General features: G+C 43.2%; 1 long non-coding RNA gene across 5 annotated transcripts in view; it reads left to right on the forward strand.

Moving 5' to 3' along the window:
• Positions 1-18732, forward strand: part of LOC134296650 (uncharacterized) — a 39690-nt gene extending 20958 nt beyond the window's left edge. For all 5 annotated transcript variants that reach the window (XR_010003471.1, XR_010003470.1, XR_010003469.1 and 2 more), the window contains 2 exons: positions 11618-11744; positions 18211-18732. This is a non-coding gene — a long non-coding RNA (uncharacterized LOC134296650). The remainder of the gene's footprint in view (positions 1-11617; positions 11745-18210) is intronic.
• The last annotated feature ends 2245 nt before the right edge of the window (positions 18733-20977 follow it).

A 20977-nucleotide genomic window follows, 5' to 3' on the forward strand; every position in this document is an offset into this window, starting at 1 on the left:
AATATCCGGGCTTTCTCCGACCAAATGGTTAGAATGGCAGACGCTCTGGGGATGGAAATTAAACAAACCTCAAAAGCCGTCACCGACCCCGTCTTCAAGAGGGTCCAGGCTCAAGCCCCACCAGCCACTTTGCTGCCTTTTCTTCCTTACCTCCTGGACATAATCCAGGCATCCTGGAAGACCCCATCTTCGATACCTCCAACCTCTAAAAAAATAGAGGCCTGGTACCGAACCGATGATGAAGCCTTGGAATGGCTTAAGCATCACCCTGACCCAAACTCCATGGTGGTAAAGGCCTCCCAATCCTCGGGTCGACAGTCTAACTCTCCTGCCGACAGGGAGGGTAAAAGATTTGATGCAGTAGGCCGGAAACTCTACTCCGGTGCTCTCCTCCTTTGCCGCATGGCAAACTACGGAGCCTGTATGGGCGCATATCAACAGATCCTCTGGGAAAAGGCCCAACCTTTCTTCGCCAAACTTTCTGACGAAGACCGTTCAGTTCTGTCAACCCTCCAGCAGGAGGCGGACTCCCTTGCACACCACCAGATTCAAATGGCGAAACACACTGGCGATACCGCCGGAAAGATGATTGCCCACGCGGTTGCAATCAGACGACATGCATGGCTTAGGTCCTCAGGACTTTCTTCTTCTCTCGACAAGTGATCGAGGACCTCCCCTTCGACACCCAAGGACTTTTTAACTCGGGTACAGACGACAAATTGAAGTCCAACCATGACTTCAAGATCCTCGCAGCGAAGTGTGGCACCGATCAGCCCCAGGCTCAACGGACCCAATGGTTCCCTCAAAGATACCATCGCTTCCCTCAGCCTTTTCGTCACCAACTGTTTCGACGTTCGTCAAGCTCGAGTCAGCACAGTCATCACCAACAGCCTCGCCGTCAGCACCAGGTCCTGAAAGGTCGAGGCAAAGGTGCTACAGCTATGCCACAACCCCAACAAAGGGCCTGACGCCCACTCTCCCGGAACCATTTCTACCTTCGCTACTACTGCCACTGCCATGCCTCTCTTAAGCTCCAACCCAAACTCTCCTCTCTGCACTTTCCGCGATCGTCTAGCCCCTTTCTACCACGAATGGGAGTCTATCACCTCAGATGCCTGGGTTCTCTGCATTGTCAGGGACGGCTACGCCTTGGAATTCGAAACCTTGCCCCCCACGGGTCACGTCCTCCACACCGACCCTTCACCGGAGATCTGCTCCGAGGTCGACTCCCTTCTAACGAAGGGCGCAATCCAGCCTTCTCCTTCCGGGCAGGACACTCGAGGTTTCTTCTCGAGGTACTTCACGGTTCCCAAGAGGGGCGGAGGTCTTCGGCCCATCCTCGACCTACGAGCCTTAAACCTTTTCATTTTGCCTTCAAAATTTCGAATGGTCTCGGTGGCTTCCATGCTCCCAATGCTCCGACACGGAGACTACTTTGCCTCTATAGACTTACGGGACGCGTATTTCCACGTCTCGATACGCCGATCCCACAGACGCTTCCTCTCCTTCAAGCTCCTGGGACAATCTTACCAGTTCACAGTTCTCCCTTTCGGCCTCGTTACGGCCCCAAGGGTCTTCACGAAGGTGGTGGCCGTTGTGGCAGCGCATCTAAGAAAACAGGGCATAATGATCTTCCCCTATCTGGACGATTGGATGATTGTCGCATCCGACCCCTCGTCCCTTCAAACCCACGTCTCTCAAACCCTCTGAAGGCTGGGCCTTCAGCTGAACTCCGAAAAATCCCAGCTCCACCCGGCCACAGAAATCCGCTTCATCGGGGCTCTCTTCAACTCCCTCGCGGAAACTGCCTCCCTGCCGAAGGACAGGTTCCTAACCCTTCAGCAACACCTTCTTCTCCTCCTCCGCAACCGCAGGGTTCGAGCCCACTCTGTCCAGGTTCTCCTGGGTCATATGGCTTCCACGGTCATGGTCACCCCTTTCGCCAGGCTGCGCCTCAGACCTCTTCAAAGATGGCTCATAGACTCTTTCAAACCCCATCGGCACTCGAGCTCGATGTTTCTCACCATACCGGACCAAGTTCGCCTCTCCCTTCGTTGGTGGCAGGACCCGGAGAACGTTTGTGTGGGACTTCCCTTCCATTCCCCACTTCCGTCAGTCACCATCACGACCGACGCCTCCAATTTTGCGTGGGGAGCTCACATGTCGAACCTCACCATCAGGGACCTTTGGTCCACCCAAGATAAGTCTCACCACATAAACTTTCTAGAACTATTATCAATCTTCAAAGCTCTCCGAGCGTTTGCTCGCTTTCTTCCCCACAAAATTGTTCTAATCCAGACAGACAACGTAGTAGCCATGTACTACATCAACAAACAAGGAGGTACGGGCTCGAGGAAGCTCATGGCTCTCTCAATGGACATCTGGCTATGGTGCATAGCGAGAAACATAACCCTCTCGGCGGTTCACCTACCGGGTGCCCAAAACACGCTAGCGGACTCTCTAAGCAGAATAACGACCTCCCCCCACGAGTGGCGTCTCGATCCCAAAGTCCTGCAAGCCGTCTTCGACGACTGGGGTTGGCCAGCCCTAGATCTCTTTGCCTCCCCCTCGAACGCTCAACTTCCTCGCTTCGGAGTGAGACTCCCTCCAAACTCGGTTCCGGGCTGTCTCGGAGACAAGTTTCTTCTCGACTGGACTCTCGAACCTGTCTATCTCTTTCCTCCCTTCCCTCTGATTTCGAGGGTGATAGAGAGACTCTATCTAACGCCGACATCGGCCATCCTGATTACCCCTGCATGGCCACGCCAACCGTGGTACCCAACTCTACTCCGCATGTGCGCGGGGTCCCCTCGCACTCTCCCGACTCTCCCTCATCTTCTTTCTTCGCAGAGGGGACAAGTGCTCCACCCCGATATTCCCTCCCTACACGTAACAGCTTGGAGGATACTTCCATAAATTCTCTCCACCCGGACCTGCAGGCGATTCTTCGTGCTGCTCATAAGCCGGCTACGTCAAGGGCCTACGCCTACAAGCTTGCTAAGTTTCAAACTTTCCTTCGGGACCGAGACGTCGATCCCTCCTCCACTTCGATCCCGCTAGTTCTGGACTTCCTACTTTCTCTTGCGGATCGTCAACACTCTCTGGCCTCGATGAAATCCTATCTCGCTGCTCTCTCCTGGCATTTCCAACATCAAGGACAACCTTCTCTTTTCTCTAACAACCTCATTAAGACCTTTCTTCGAGGTTACAACAACCTCCGACCTCCTGTTCAACCTCCGACCCCTGGGTGGAGCCTTGAACTCGTCCTTTCTCAACTGGCTTCAGCTCCCTTTGAACCCATGGCCTCTGCCGGCCTTCACCTTCTCTCTTGGAAGACTGCCTTTCTAGTTGCCATCACCTCCGAGCGCAGATCGTCGGAGTTGGCTGCCCTTCGGGTGGACGAGCCCTACCTCCGTTTCCACCACGACAGGGCCATTCTTCACCCGGACATCACCTTCCTACCTAAGGTGGTTTCCCCCTTCCACCTTAACCAGGATATACTACTTCCTGCTTTCTTTCCTAATCTTTCTTCTGCCTTAGAACGGAAACTTCATCTCCTGGATGTCAGAAGAGCTCTCCTCTTCTACAGAGACAGAACTAAAGACATACGTAAGTCACCTAGACTTTTTGTGGCGTATGCTACCCATAAGCTGGACAAACCTCTTTATTCTCGAAGACTTTCACACTGGATTGCTCAGGCTATTGAACTGGCCTACCAGCTGGCTAAACGCCCGCCTCCCCCTTTGATCCGCCCTAGATCGACAAGGGGTCTTTCTACTTCTACTGCCTTCCTGCGGGGCATCCCTCTCGACTCGATCTGTCGAGCGGCTATCTGGTCTACCCCATCCACCTTTGTTTCACACTACAGGATGGATTCAAAGAACCTCAGGGACTCAGGTTTCGCCAGGTCCATCCTTTCCTCCTGCCTTTCCTAACATTCCTTGTTTTACTCAAAGCCAGTTTTGATGCTTTCTTTCCAAGTTCATTTATGTCACTCAAGGTGTATTGACATGATATGTTGGTTGTTTTTCAATCTAGTGCTTGTGTACTATACTGTGATGACTCATGGGCCTTGTAGTCCTGTTCCTAGTACTATTGTGGCAGACGAAGAGGAAAACATGGGGTTTTCGCCAGTTCAGCAAGAGCCGGAGTCTCTTCACCTGCAGGATGTTGATGTTTGCCCTCAAGAATTCAGCCAAACAGGCCTTGGGCAGAACTCCCCTCCGTTTCCCAGGAAGGAATCTTATGCTAGAGAAAGGGGAGTCAGGGCGGCCCAACGAAGGAGTTTACGCATCGCTGCCAAAAAACAAGCCGATTAGGCCTGCTTCCCTTGGGAAATTCTAAGGAGTCACACATCTGGACAGAGTTGGGTTTCGTTTCCCGTTCTCTAGGGAAAGAGTTCTGTTGGCGGGAAAACGAGACCCAATATAGGTGTTTGGCGCGAGGGATTCTTTGCGGAGTCAATTGATCAGCTTCAGGAGAGAGATCGTGTGTGGACTTCGTAATCCCAGTTCCTTGCTTCCCGGATCAAGCTTCAAGCCTTGCCCTGCCTCTGTGATGACTCATGGGCCTTGTAGTCCTGTTCCTAGTACTATTGTGGCAGACGAAGAGGAAAACATGGGGTTTTCGCCGGTTCAGCAAGAGCCGGAGTCTCTTCACCTGCAGGTTGTTGATGTTTGCCCTCAAGAATTCAGCCAAACAGGCCTTGGGCAGAACTCCCCCCCGTTTTCCAGGAGGGAAAATTATTCTAAAGATAGGGGAGTCAGGGAGGCTAATCGGAGAAGCCTGAGAATCGCTGCCAAACAAATGGCTGATTAGGTCTGCTTCCCTTGGGAAATTCTAAGGAGTCATGCATCTGGACAGAGTTGGGTTTCGCTTCTCGTTCTCTAGAGAAAGAGTTCTGTTGGCGGGAAAACGAGACCCAATATAGGTGTTTGGCGCGAGGGATTCTTTGCGGAGTCAATTGATCAGCTTGAGGAGAGTGGACGTGTGTGGACTTCGTAATCCCAGTTCCTTGCTTCCCGGATCAAGCTTCAAGCCTTGCCTTGTCTCACGGTTTTACCACGGACTCTGTTCATGCTTCATGTTCGTCTTGCCTCCAGTCACGGATCTAGTCAATAATCAAGTTTATTTCCAGCCTTGTTGTCAAGCTTCATTAGACTTTAAAGACTCTGTTATTTCCCCACACTATTGCTTGGCAAAGTGTGTGTTTCGGTCAAGTGGATTAAAACTTTGAACTCTAATATCTTATATTGGACAATACATTTCTGGACTATATTTGACCTCATCTGAAAGGTCTGCTTCTGAACTATATTCTTCACTTGTTTTTATTGATTTTATATATTTCTTTAATAAAGATATTAGATAGAGACTGGCCTCTGTGTAAGGTTATTGGTGCTCTGCAGCCAGGGTCCTGACAGTTTGACTCCGCCACCTTAAGCACCAAACAACCTAAGGCCAGAATGTCTACAGGAACCGGAGCGGAGGCTCAACCACCCAGTTACACCATTTCCCAAGATGAATTCAATCGAATCCGGGAAACACTCCGAACGCAGGAGGGAGAAATACGGGGCTTGAAGGAATGCGGAGCCCGTCTCCCTGCCCTAGCGCCACCCCCTGCCTCTGATCTCAGACCTATTAGACCGGCTCCGAGGGGCCAAGGTTTACACCAAGCTGGATCTCCGCGGGGCTTACAATCTAGTTCGCATAAGAGAAGGGGACGAATGGAAAACCGCCTTCCAGACCAAATTCGGATTATTTGAGTCCCTAGTCATGAATTACAGATTATCCGGAGCTCCCGCAACATTCCAGCATTTTGTCAACGATATCTTCCAGGATTATCTAGATTGGTTCTTGATTATATATTTGGACGATTTTTTTGGTATATTCTAGATCACAATCGGAACACGAGCAACACGTCAGAATGGTGCTACAACGATTGCGGGATCATGGACTATATGCCAAGTTAGAGAAATGCGCCTTTGATCTGCAAGAGGTAGACTTCCTGGGATACCGCGTCTCGCCACTAGGGCTCTCCATGGACCCGGCAAAGGTTTCAGCAGTATTGGAATGGCGGGCGCCAACCAACAAGAAGGAAGTACAGCGCTTCTTGGGGTTTGCAAACTACTACCGCAAATTCATCCCAGACTTCGCTCGCTGGTCTGACCCAATCACCAGCTGCATCCGAGGGAAACAGCCTTTCCGCTGGACGGAGCAAGCAGAGAAAGGGTTCCACCAGCTAAAGCAGTTATTCACGACCCAGCCAATTCTACAGCACCCTGATCCTAAAACCCCTTTTGTTGTGCAGGCTGACGCCTCTGATGTGGCAATTGGGGCTGTACTCATGCAACCAGTGGGAGAACATCTTCATCCTTGTGCCTATTACTCCCGTCAACTAACAGCCCCAGAGAGAAATTACACTATTTGGGAGAAAGAACTTTTGGCCATAAAGGCAGCTTTTGAAAATTGGAGACATTGGTTGGAAGGAGCCAAATTCCCCATTGAAGTTCATACTGATCATCAAAATTTAGAGCACCTAAGGACCGCACGAAAGTTAAATCAAAGGCAGCAGCGCTGGGCTTTGTTCTTTGATTGTTTCGACTTCCAGATCCATTATGTGACCCCGGCTCAGACCAAGCAAGCAGATGCTCTATCACGGAAACCAGAGTATGCTGCAGGACGCAGAGAGACCTCAGAATCTCGATTGCTGCAACCCGAAAACTTTGCCACGCTCACAGTGGGAAACACCAAATCCACTCCAATTGAACCAACTCCCTCTAACCCAGAATCCCTTTGCACTCAAGAAATTAGAGCCAGTCAACAGACAGATGCCTGGGCTCAAGAACAGATTCGCCAAGGACTACGTTTCCCATTCTCACTTAAGGATGGGCTACTATGCTACAGGAATCATGTTTACATTCCTCCAGGTCCCGGCAGAGAAAAAGCACTTCATCTGTGTCATGACAGCAAGCCAGCAGGACATTTTGGGCTATTTAAAACCATGCACTTGATCCTACGAGATTTCTGGTGGCCCAAGATCCGCAAGGATGTGGAGAAATATGTCAATACCTGTCCTATATGTCAGCGTTCCAAGACATGAAGGGAGAAGCCGTCAGGGCTACTGCATCCCCTTCCCACTCCTTCTCGCCCATGGGAGATAATTTCCGCGGATTTTACCACTGACTTACCACCCTCCCTTGGATTCACCACGATTCTAGTAGTGGTGGACCTTTTTACCAAGTTGGCCCATTTCATCCCCTGCGATGGTCTCCCCACGGCCAAAGAGACTGCAGATTTATTCCTTCAACATATTTTCCGACTACATGGATTGCCCAAGAGTTTAGTCACTGACCGTGGATCTCAATTCACCTCTCGTTTCTGGAAAGCACTACAAAAAACTAATGGACATAGACTCACGTTTATCTTCAGCTCACCATCCCCAAACGGATGGGCAAACTGAGCGCACCAACGCCACTTTGGAACAATACCTTCGCTGTTATGTAAACTACCAACAGGACAATTGGGCTTCCCTATTACCTCTGTCAGAGTTTGCATACAACAATGGTGTCCAGGCTTCAACTAAAGAAACCCCGTTCTTTGCAAACTACGGTTTCCATCCACGTTTCTTTCCTTCTGTCATTGAAACCTCAGAAGTCCCTGCAGCGGAGAACTGGCTGCAGGAACTCACAGCAGTACAAGAACTTTTACACCAACAACTGGATCAAGCCAAGGAGGACTACAAACGCCACGCTGACGGCCATCGCCAGCCGGGCCCCGAGATCAAGGTAGGAGATCGGGTTCTGTTGTCCACTCACTTTTTGCCTTCCCACCGTCCCTGCCGGAAGTTAGATGCCCGTTTCATTGGTCCCTACCCAGTAGTGGCGCAACTTAACCCCGTGACTTTCAAACTCCAACTTCCGTGCTCCATGCACATTCATCCGGTGTTCCACCGTTCCCTGCTCCTTCCGGCGGATGGTGTACGCCCCGACGCGAGTCGGCCGCCCCCCGCCCCTGTTCTAGTGGATGGAGAGGAGGAGTTCGAGGTTCAGGACATTTTGGATTCTCGCTTCCATCGCCGCCGCCTTCAGTATCTCCTTGACTGGGTGGGTTTTGGCCCCGAAGAACGCTCCTGGGAAGACGCTTCCACAGTCCATGCCCCCGACTTAGTCCGCCGCTTCCATCAGGCCTACCCTACCAAGCCGCGGCCCCGCGACTCGAGGAGAGGGGCCCTGTTTGAGGGGGGCCTTGAGGGCGGGGATAGTGTGATGACTCATGGGCCTTGTAGTCCTGTTCCTAGTACTATTATGGCAGACAAAGAGGAAAACATGGGGTTTTTGCCGGTTCAGCAAGAGCCGGAGTCTCTTCACCTGCAGGATGTTGATGTTTGCCCTCAAGAATTCAGCCAAACAGGCCTTGGGCAGAACTCCCCCCCGTTTTCCAGGAGGGAAAATTATTCTAAAGATAGGGGAGTCAGGGAGGCTAATTGGAGAAGCCTGAGAATCGCTGCCAAACAAATGGCTGATTAGGTCTGCTTCCCTTGGGAAATTCTAAGGAGTCATGCATCTGGACAGAGTTGGGTTTCGCTTCTCGTTCTCTAGGGAAAGAGTTCTGTTGGCGGGAAAACGAGACCCAATATAGGTGTTTGGCGCGAGGGATTCTTTGCGGAGTCAATTGATCAGCTTGAGGAGAGAGATCGTGTGTGGACTTCGTAATCCCAGTTCCTTGCTTCCCGGATCAAGCTTCAAGCCTTGCCTTGTCTCACGGTTTTACCACGGACTCTGTTCATGCTTCATGTTCGTCTTGCCTCCAGTTACGGATCTAGTCAATAATCAAGTTTATTTCCAGCCTTGTTGTCAAGCTTCATTGGATTTTAAAGACTCTGTTATTTCCCCACACTATTGCTTGGCAAAGTGTGTGTTTCGGTCAAGTGGATTAAAACTTTGAACCCTAATATCTTATATTGGACAATACATTTCTGGACTATATTTGACCTCATCTGAACGGTCTGCTTCTGAACTATATTCTTCACTTGTTTTTATTGATTTTATATATTTCTTTAATAAAGATATTAGATAGAGACTGGCCTCTGTGTAAGGTTATTGGTGCTCTGCAGCCAGGGTCCTGACAGCCTCGCGGTTTTACCACGGACCCTGTTTCATGTTTCATGTTTTGCCTTGTCTCCAGTCACGGATCTAGTCAATAATCAAGTTTATTTCCAGCCTTGTTGTCAAGCTTCATTGGACTCTAAGACTCTGTTATTTCCCACACTATTGCTTGGCAAAGTGTGTGTTTCGGTCAAGTGGATTAAAACTTTGAACTCTAATATCTTATATTGGACAATACATTTCTGGACTATATTTGACCTCATTTGAAAGGTCTGCTTCTGAACTATATTCTTCACTTGTTTTTATTGATTTTATATATTTCTTTAATAAAGATATTAGATAGAGACTGGCCTCTGTGTAAGGTTATTGGTGCTCTGCTGCCAGGGTTCTGACATATACTTACCCATTACACTGTGGTTTTTTTCCTCGATACTGCTACCTCCCAGTACCTGCGTTCAGGGAAACTGATATATACTTACCTCTGTCATTTCTACTGACTATTGCTGACATGCAATGTTGTGATTGCCTTACTATCTGAATCCTAATGGCTAGGATCTCTTCTGCTCTATATGTGTTGTGCTTTTTGCCATTGCACTTGCCTTTGCACCTTGTGCTTAAATAAAAGTGTTGTTTGGACACTCAACTTGTTGTCGGGTTTGCTATGTCCCACCTGCCTATACCTCAGCTTGCTAGTCTCCATTAGTGTGCATTCACAGAGTACACGAAGAAAAAGGACAGGTTGCTTACCTGTAATCGTGTTTCTTCGAGTGTACTCTGTGAATTCACACAATCCCGCCCTTCCTTCCCCACGTGCAAACCTCTCCCTTTCTCATCGCCTTTGTGGCGTAGGAACTGGGGAGTGAGCGCGGAGGGCACCTCTTATACCCTCTGGGGAGAGGGGCGGGGTTACCGCCAAATTTCAAACTTTAGCTTGGAAGAGTATCCGTTGGAGCCTGCGCAGGTGCAGTCTCTCCATTAGTGTGAATTCACAGAGTACACTTGAAGAAACACGGTTACAGGTAAGCAACCTGTCCATCTCTTCTGCAACGTAATTGTTTTTGACGTATATGGCTACTCCACCTCCTTTTCCCTTTGTTTTGTTTCTGTGAAAGAGGTTAGAGCCCTGAATGGCTACATTCCAATGATGGGAGTCATCCCACCAAGTTTCAGTGATGCCTATGACATCATACGTGTGGTGTTGTGCTAAGAGTTGGAGTTCATCTTGTTTATTTCCCATGCTCTGTGCATTAGTGTAAAGATATGTAAGCCCCTGGGACCTTCCCCTGAGCTGTTTATTTGGGATTATTGTGCTTTCAGTACTTGGTCCTTGTTGTGTTTGTGCAACCCTCCATTTAGCCTTTTGGCGATTCCCTGTGGTTGTGTGTAAAGTACTATTTGCAAGGCTGTTGTCCTCCTCCCCCGGCTGAAAAAAATTGGCCGTCTACAAGGACGTTGCCCAGGGGTTGCCCGGATGTTTTTGATGTTTTTACCATCCTTGTGGGAAGCTTTTCTCATGTCCCCGCATGGAGAGGGAGTTGATAGAGAGAGCTCATCCGCGCTCTTCCCAGTTGGATTTGAACCTCGCAGCCTTCAGATCAGCAACCCAACCTTCAGGTCACAAGGCTTTAACTCACTGCGCTACCATTACCTTCAATGGGGCTGATTACCTAGAAGGTATGTTCAAAATTAAAGTCATAATAGGTTCATGACGAAGACAGGATTCAAAACAGCAACTCCATGACAGCAGTGGACAAATTTGTCCTTTTTGACCTTTTCGTTTTTTTTTTTTAAAAAATGCAGATTTTCCTTTCAAATTTATGAGTATATTTTAAAGGTTTTTCTGTATAAAAATAGGTTTGGGAGATCCGCAACCATCTACACTGGCTAAATTTATAGGATCATTTTTAATCCAATGATCCAAAAAGAGTCACCATCAGTATGGAAAGAATTTGTGCTTTCCTTTCCTGCAATGTAATTGTTATGTGTAAGATTGAAACCCTGATCCAGAATCACAAACATGGTTGAATAAAGAAGATTTTAAGGGTTAAGTGCTCAACAATCTGTGTGAATGGGTGAATCTATAATTTGAGATTGTCTTATTTTAAAGATGGTTATTTCCACTTTTGGAGAGTTTTTTTAAAAGAAAATAAAAAATGTCACCCATCTGTACTTCATGATTTTTAGCACAGTCTCTCAATCAATACATCATGCCAACTCTCATTCAATGTCCCTTTGTTATCACAAAATAAACAGTACTCGGGAAGAACTAGCGGAACAGTACCTTCATCAGGAACATACACAAGGAAATAAATATGCCCAATGGCAAGTGGCAAACAAAAAGCAGTTTGAATAGAAGGTTTTAAAATAATACTATGCAAACAGCAAGGAAATTCTAAGTAAATGTATGTCTATGGGAGATGATCTGATGCCAAACATAAAGTTCTTCTCTTTCTAGATAAATATATTGACTGTAAATATTAAGCAATGTCAAACAAAGCACTTTTATTTTTCAGCTAGAAGATGCACTGTCCATTTGTGCTTGAGTTGCTTGGAATTGCAGAAATGTGATGGACTAGTGAAGAAAATGGCAAAGTTGGATATTTACAAGATGAGAATGAGAACCTGGGGCAGCCTTGGAAAGTAGGAATCTTCCATTAGTTGCTTAAGATTATCTTTGCAGACTCTTATCAGTGTCCTATATTTGTATAAGTTCCCCTATGAAAAAAGTGGGAAAATGTTGTCCAATGCAGAATGTCTGTATTCAGTTCAAGAATTGCTGCCACCATGAATGCAAATTTGAATTGATTGTGCATTCAGTTGCTTGTTTGTATATAGTTGCACAACACTGATATTCAATGCAAGGGTTGTAACTCTGCAAGCCATATTTGCGCTATGCAACCATGGACCATTATATGTCCCTACACAGATGTAACGAGAGGGAACGCTGTAAATCAAAACATACAATCATGCATGAAGATCACACAAAAGTTTCAGTGATACCATAGGTGACCAAAGCAGATGACCAAAGCTCCTTGCCAAAGAGTTCTAACACTTCATCAAACCACTAAATGGTATCAAACTGCATTAATTCTACATTATAGATCCATCCTAGTTTGCTGCCTGCAGAGGAGATGGACAATGCTGCCCCGTGATCAATGTTGAAGAAAGATAATAGCCATCAGTTGGCTTTTACGTATGGTGTGAATGAGTGGCTCTTTACTGAAAATATTTATGAACATACTAAGCCTAAATCCTGATTGTCGGTATTTCATGTATACACTTCAAGGAAATGCTGTACTCTGACAGATATATGTTGTTGACTTTGTTAGATGTACAACAGCAGATCTATTATGGATGCATTTACCTTAATTCAATACGATGATTTTTATCTTTATTTCTCATTCATTTCTGAAGAGGACAAGGATTTCATTTCCTTATGAAAAATGTGCAGGGTGGGTTGGCATGCGTACACATGGTACGATAGGGTGAAGAAAGAAAAAGGTTTCGGAAACCACTTTGTTAGATCAGCTTTGTTGAGAATCTGGGATAAGTACAAAAGATACTTTTATACCAAAACCCCATTGTGGGTATCAGCCTTGGAAGCAAACCAAAGGAAACTCCTGGGCTGGACTAGATGGCCAACATACAAAGATATCTTAATCAGGAACACAGTGGATTTAAAACCACATCAAGAATTAAAACAAAATTTTAGTAACATATCTTAGCTTCATTATTTACAAATCAGAGACCACTATAAGCAAGATAAAAAGATAGGATTTAATATAAACGAAACCTTTTGGGATAAAATCTTCCAAACACAAAAGAAATTAATTACAAAAATATATAATATATTACTGGACTGGGCGACAGAGAAGGAAGGAGTGAAAAAAATGTATGATTCAATGGGCAGAAAATATAAGAAGACCAATTAACTTAAACGAATGGGAATTAATCTGGAATAAAAAGCTAAAATACACCTATGCGATGGACTTCAAAGAAAATTGGCTTAAGATGTTCCATCTATGGTATATGACACCAATTGAACTATCCAAGATGTATAAGAATGCTGAAGAAAAATGTTGGGAATGTCAGGAGCAGGATGGAAGTTTCTTCCGCATGTGGTGGACCTGCAAGAAAAGCACTAGTTACTGGACAAGGATTCACAAAGAGTTTCAAAATATATTCCAAAGAACATTCCCAAAAAACCCAGAATATTACATTCTAGGTCTGTTAGACAAGGATTTCTCTTTGACAAAAAATAAGGACATTTTATTTACATACTTGACGATGGCCGCAAGGATCGTCTATGCAAAAACTTGGAAATTACAAGAAATACCAGAGTTGGATCACTGGAGAAATAAAGTAAGGGAAGTTAAAGATATGGACCAATTGACTTTTTTACTGAAAAAGAACTTGGGAAACCCTATAAAACAAACTGACTGGTAACCGGTAGAGATTTATTTTAGAAGAATGAAGAATTAAGAGACTGCTATTAATTGGAGAAGAACTAGGGTCAGAAAGACAATGAATATTTTTAGAGGAAAGAAAGAAGAAGACCAAACCGCAAAGGATTGGAAGGAAGTCATTTTATTTTATTTTTAAGATTTTTTTTATTTTTTTCCTTTTTTTCGGTTTTTAATTTTTTTTCTCTTTGTCTCCCGCATCTCACACTCCTCTTATTTTTTTCACTCATCTTTCCTATCATGTTATTGTTCCCACACTTTCACTGTACACTAACCTGATACTCCAATAAAAATTATTTTAAAAAGAAAAATGTACATTTCTATAAAAGCTAAAGTATTGCACTTCAAAGTACAATTTTAAACACAACTGTCATTCAGAGCTACCAAATATCCATGTACTAGACAAATTGTAAAATGTTAAAGCCCTGAGATCTTAGCCACAGAGCATGAAAATAGAAGATTTACTGTCTGGATGAGAGATTTTCTCATGGAGATAGCAGGCAGGAGAGGGAAATGCACAACGACTATCTGTAGTTTTTATAGAAAGATAAAAGATATACATCATTTAGTCAGATTATGACTATCAAAAGATCTAACACCCCATCTTTTCAATTGTCTTTTTAATCAATTACATCATTGGATGAGGGTTGATGTGAGATGGGGCACCTGTAAAAAATATTGTGCTAAGCCGCCCTTAAATGTTTAACATGTTTGTTACACCCTTAAATATATCTTCAAACGAGAGCATGAAAACACAGATGGGGTGAGATGGGGTGTGCTGATCAGCCTTACAATTCACAGCTCAGTTACCAGCACATCTAAAATGAGGATGAAGAAAATTAAAAGAGACTAAGAAATTTTTGAAATGGTGCTAAAAATCTTGCAAATGGCAAAGTTTTCTAACCTTTTTTAATTGCTGTACAAATCTTGGGCTATTATGGCTATATTTAAATGTATTTATTGTGTCTATATATGTGTGATAGTAAGGAAAACAGTACGATTCCTAGATCTACAGGGAAAATGTTCTCAGACTTACCATGGTTAATTAAAATCCAGATTAATAACAACCTTTAATTAATAAACAACTGAAAGAATACCGTAGACACATGCAAGAAACCTAGTAAATGCCTAGAGAGGACATTTCTTTAAGCATCCTAGATCTTCTAGAATGGTCTATGGTCAACTTCTAGCAGAGCTACACCATAGAGTCATGTTGGAGGACCAAGGATATGCCTAAAAAGGACATATTTTGTTGGAATTGTTAAAAAGAAGCTGCCAGTACTAGTACCACACACATAGAGGTCATACTGTGACCATTTTGTTCTAAGTAGCTTGTCATATAGGTGAGATTTATACTGACACAACACAAGTTATCCAGTTAGCGAGCACATTTTTGAGATGTTTGTCAATGATAGCCAATATCTTGCTTGTGTCTTAGATACACATTCTTATACAGAAATGGTTGGACATTTTGCCCATTGTGGAATATTGGCATGCAGTTCAAGGTTGCAGAAGCAGAATTGTACATGTGCATTTGCACTGGTTGTCCATTGCCTTGATTGCATAACATTTTGCCCCCTGATGAAATTTCCTTTGGGTACCAAAATTTCTAGTGCCATATAGAATGAGTCAAATTGTTCAAGTCTTTAAGTTAATATGTGTGGTCTTCATGTTCTGGTAACTTAGTTTCCCCCCTTTGTTTGCATTTCTAAATACACAGCTAGAGTTTGTGAAATGCTAAACATTTGAGGAATAAAGGAAAAATTAATTTGGGAGTGCACAATTCATACAGAGGGTAAGTCCCCATATTTTGCAGGGGATTGGACTAGATGGCCCACATGGTTCCTTCCAACTCTATTATTATTCTATGATTTGCACCATCCAGTATCTACACCCCAGATCTTATCTAACTGCAGTTTTAGCCTGAATAATTTGCTCCAATAAACAAAATATTTGTATTGACAGTATTTCAGATGGGAGTTAGATATTCAGGGTGGGAATATTTCAATCAATCCTGGAGGCGGCTACATTATCCATTTCTGCCCCACTGTCCTGACTGTCCAGTTAGGCTGGACCAGGTTCAGCCCCACTGGATGGTCACCCTTATTTGTATCATTTTTGTTCCCTCAGTGATAGTCATGGACCTCCAGAGAGCTCCTGTCCATCACTCAGTACCTTTGCCATTGTCGGCAAATGCACCATTTGAATGCATTTGAGGGGAGGAGGGACAAAAGGGGGCAACCCCTTCCTCTTTCCAAGTTGCATGGGTGCCTTTACTCATATTAGCAAAAGCATTGAGCGATGGCCAGGAGCTCTCTAAAATTCCACAATGTCACTTTCATGACAAAGAATGATAGAAATAAGTACCTTCCCCCTTTTCCCCTCATTAAGCAGGGGGAAAACAGGATGGCAGCATTAGCATTAGGAACTAGTTCCAAATCTGAACCAAACTGTTCACAACATCTGAAAATGTGAAGCTACTGTGGAGCATCAGAGAATTTTTAGAGTATTTCCAGACCTTTTTGAAATGCAGGACAAAACTGTTTTACTCATTTGTGACTGGAAATCCATGGAAGCCCTTAAGTAACTTCTCGTCCACTTCAGGGTTTGTGGACCATGTAGCTGGTTGGTTTATATATATATATATATATATATATACAAGTCTTCCAGTCTCCACACAATAGTAATTGTAGATAGTTCATTCCAAGAGTTGTTTTATCCCTGAAACATCTGCCTAGCAACAACAAAAAGTGTGCTTGTGTTCTACATTGGGTTGCTGTCAGCATGGCTTCTTATATGAACTAGAGAAATACCATGTATTCCTATGGATTGCAGTAGTCACTCATGCCAACATCAATAGAAGCAACAAAAAGTAAAAACTTGTAATATGTAACCTGCTGTGTTTTGAAATGAACAGTGAAACAGCAATGCCCTAATCAACTTCCTCTGGATGTAGGTTCCCCTTTTAAATAAAAAAAATGAAAAGTTTTTGCAAGTTGATGGCATTTCCTCTATTATTGTGTTGCAGCAATAGACTGAAGAGCAAGGAAATGCAAGCTGTTTCGTAACTGATGACCAGCAGCAAAAATCAAGACTGTCTTACTGAATATTTTCTTTGCTTTTCACTGTTATTGGTGGTGACAGTTTGTCGAAGGCAACTGTATTGGTATGCAATGTTGGAGGTGTAAAATAAGGACTATGTACTTTTTATGGAGCAAGCGCAATGCTCCATATTTTGTTTTATATGGAGCAAAAAATGTCTATGACTCAGTCCCTGACAACACATATGGTTAGGATGACAATTTGTTTTTGTGCAGTTGTGATAGAATGCCTGCCTGATCATGACAACCTGGTGGTTTATTACCAGTTAAGCTCTGCCAGCTCCGTGTCTTTACTTTAGTACTCATTTTTATTGGCCGTTTCTGATTGTTTCATTGTTATCTGTTTCTTTTTCTTTCTAAAAATCATGAGAATGTAATTTTGTTTTTTGTTGTTGTTTCAATTATTTTTGTACATAGCCAGGTAGCCACAGACATAAAGAACATTTTTAAAATATTGAAATACATCCCCAGTAGCATAATCTAATTATATCAAGAAGCTTCTGTTAAGCATGTAAAGCAATTAAAAGAGATAGGGGATACACTATTGCATTCTAATTAAATTATTGAGGTTATCTACCTAATGATTATCTACATCATTCCTTCCCTCCCATATTCACCTCTTTTCCAACTATTCATGCCATGACAAAGCTCTTGTGTGTAGCTTCTTGTGAAACACAGTTATTTGTTGTTCATCTAGCATAAGCACTAGATATCTGTAGAATTCTGCAGAACCTATTGGACTTCCATGCCCCCAAACAGTTTTAATGGTGAATTTTAAATCCCACTGTATACCTTGTTTTGTTTTGTGTATTTTGATACATATTTTATTGAGATATGTTTTAATATGTGTATTTTACAAAGTGCTTTAAAATGATTGTGTTTGTTTATGTATTATAATGCTGTGTCCCATGAGAAAAGGCAGGCAAGAAATAAAACTGTTGTTGTTGTTGTTGTTTAACTAAAAAATTACACAAGATGAAGTTCCATCGGTCTTTAAATATAGATCTGCCCTAATAATGTACAAAGTGGATGAGAATTGGTGGGGACATTGCCTTCCAAATAAGAATTCTGTCCCCAGTGAATTTTCCCCCAGTCCCCAAATGTTGTATTCCAGAGCAGGAACACCTCTGATAATAAACACCACACCAGTATAGTAAAATCAGCAAGCAGTTTGTTGAAGGATATATGTGAGCAAAGCAGTTAAATAGAAGGAAACAATTCAGTCCAAAAACAGTATTTCCGACAGCTAACAAATAGCCCATGAACTTCAAGGTACAAAGGTAAAAACAAGAATGCAAAATCCACAAGAACAAGTCAGCATAAATATCCTATATGCAGAACAGAACCTGAAAAAACCTGAAACCTGAAACTAGAAATCCACTTGAAAGCAAGGCTGACATGAAAGGTTCAACGTTGGCGAGACTGAGCTAAAATCATTTCCCTGTTTCATTTAAAGCCTTTTCTGACTCATGAAATGAAATGAAAACATTCCGTTTTTTTTCTACAACCAAATAACAATTTCTTATCCCTCTTTTCCCACAGACAGGCTGACGGGCTGACCTTCAGTGATTTTGAGAACTTTCCCTTAGTTTTCAAAAGTCTTGTCTTCTATCTTCAGTCTCATTAACTTCTGCATCTGACAAATCATCCTCAGAAGACAGTTTCTTGGAGAAAGGTTGCTGTGGGCCTCTCTCAGGAATGTGACCTTGAGAAGCACTCCATTCCTCGGGCCTCTCAGCGAGGCCTGGACTTGACTCAGACCCAGGAAAACCTTCATCCCCAGTGACATCAGACACAGGCACAGGAAAACCATCATCCTCATTGACATCAGACATAATCACAGGCTGAACTACAACACCAAATTTCTAGCATTTTGCAGTGAGACCTTCAAAATCAATCACAACTAGAATCCTATACTTGCTGTGTTCACATTCCCTTGATAACTTTGTTTGCCCCTTTTGTTTCATGTCTAAAGTGTATTTGTAAAAGCTCAGCTGAAGTTTCAAGTTACTGTAATATGAGAAAACTGAGAGCCGAATAAAATTTTCATTTGGGGAGACAGAATTCTTATTTGTGAGAACAATGATCTTATTTTAACAACAAAAAGGGATGTGTGTGAAGAGTGAAGAATCCTGGAGCCCTGTTTGCCAGCTGCTTGTCCCCAAATATTGGTATTTTGACAGGTATCATTATTATGAATTATTTGCCTCCAGTTTAGTAAAGAAACTTTTGTTCAAAGACTCATTTACGAAGCTTTACAAACATTTTCTCTGAACTTGGTGTTTTTCCAGTTCTACATACATAAAGCAAACTCCTGAGAAGTTAAATAAGAGTTTGAAGCCAAAGAATGGCATGTTGAGGTTAGAACATAGAGGCTTTCACACCCACATCCTTTCTGAAACCACAAAGAATTGTGAATGCAGGCTGCATGAACCGGATTGCAAACATAGGGTCTGACCGGGGAAAACAACAAACTGTGAATTTAAAAAAGAAACAGACGCAGCCCATTGTGTCAGCGGTCTGACAGGCAGCCGGGACTAGAAATCAGCTGTCTGCGGTAGACGACTTCAGACCAGGCTAAATGTTAGCTGTGCATCTTGGTTGTTTACTAGCAGTGGTGGCAGCTCCGTTGAGCCTTGGGAATTAATTAGTTTACTGCAAATTAATTGGTTCACAAACACTGGGCTTTTCAAAAACTGAAGATCTGTTTTCTTCATGTTCATTTCTTATCCTGGAATTCTGTTTTTCTTGAGCTCAGACAAGCAGCTGCTTGTCTCTCTATGACTAATGACACTCTTAATATTTGTTTTAACAAGAATATAGTAATCTGCCTGTTTCAGACAGAATTTGCTTCTGAGTGCCTTGGACGAATGGACTTTTCAGTACATTAAGCCTGTGTCCTTGGAATCTCTAAGTCTGTGTGTATTAAAAAGCACCCAGTTGTTGGTTAAAAAAAAACAAGTATTTATTTTTGCAAGGCTGACCTTAAAATACTACCTAATCCTCTGGCACAAAGATCTTCCATTTAATTTCTCCAGCCCAATCCTCATTATGCTCTTGGAGCTCAGTCCATTCCAGTGATGCTTCTGATGCTCAGCTGTTTAAAAACCAAATGCCACACATATGTTTCATAGATGCAGTATATTCACATATTACATCTACTTCAAACAGTCATCACATCACTGGAAACTGGGTTTTTTTTCATTTTTAAGACTATAGTGGGAGTTCATGTGAAAACTGAAAATAAATATTATTTGTTCACAGACTCATTGATTATTTCATTATTTTTATTTATGGCCTCAAATGGTTTTCCTTTCCTTCTCCTCAACATCACTGGACCCTTGAACAACAACAGTGGAGAACACCAGGTCCTCTAGACCAATTGCTACGGTCATTATTCTTTGCTCTTATAAGCAATGGTGGTTGATATTGGAACATGCAGTTTCAAAATATCTGAGGAGAAGCACAGGTTTTCACATTCCTGTACACCAGGGGTCCCCAAACTTTTGAAGCAGAGGGCCGGTCCACAATCCTTCAAATTATCATTTGAAAAAAACAAAACAAATTCCTATGCATACTGCACATGTCTTATTTGTAGTGCAACAACAACAACAATGAAAAAACAATACAATATTTAAAAATGAAAACAATTTTAACCAACATAAACCTATCAGGATTTCAGTGGAAAGTGTGGGCCTGCTACTGGCCAATGATATAGTCAAGTTAATTAGGATTGTTGTTGTTGTGTGCCTTCAAGTCATTTCAGACTTTGGCCGAGCCTAAGTCTAAAATTAATTATTTATTTACTGCATTTATTTACTACATTTATATCCCACCCTTCTCACCCCGAAGGGGACTCAGAGCAGCTGTATGTACATACAATATATTATATTATTAGCATAACACAATATTAGCATTATATACTACTATACTGAACTATACCACTATACTATTATATAATATGTAATATATAACATATAATTAATATTATTATATTGTATTACTATTAGTATTATATTGTATAACATAATATTATTATCAATATTATATGTATATACAATATATTATATTATTAAAACTGATATAAAATATTATATTATAAAACTGAGGGCGGGGGCCAGGTAAATGACCTTGGAGGGCCGCATCCGGCCCCCGGGCCTTAGTTTGGGGACCCCTGCTATACACTGTACACTGTGATGGCTACAGTGTGTGATATAACTCATATATAAACGTAGCACCTCAGAAGGCATGAGGTGGCTCTCTCTAGTGGACACTGTTGTCAAACAAGACACCCAGTTTTTTCAACTAA

Source organism: Anolis carolinensis, chromosome 2, assembly GCF_035594765.1.
Source record: "Anolis carolinensis isolate JA03-04 chromosome 2, rAnoCar3.1.pri, whole genome shotgun sequence".
Lineage (NCBI taxonomy): Eukaryota > Metazoa > Chordata > Lepidosauria > Squamata > Dactyloidae > Anolis > Anolis carolinensis.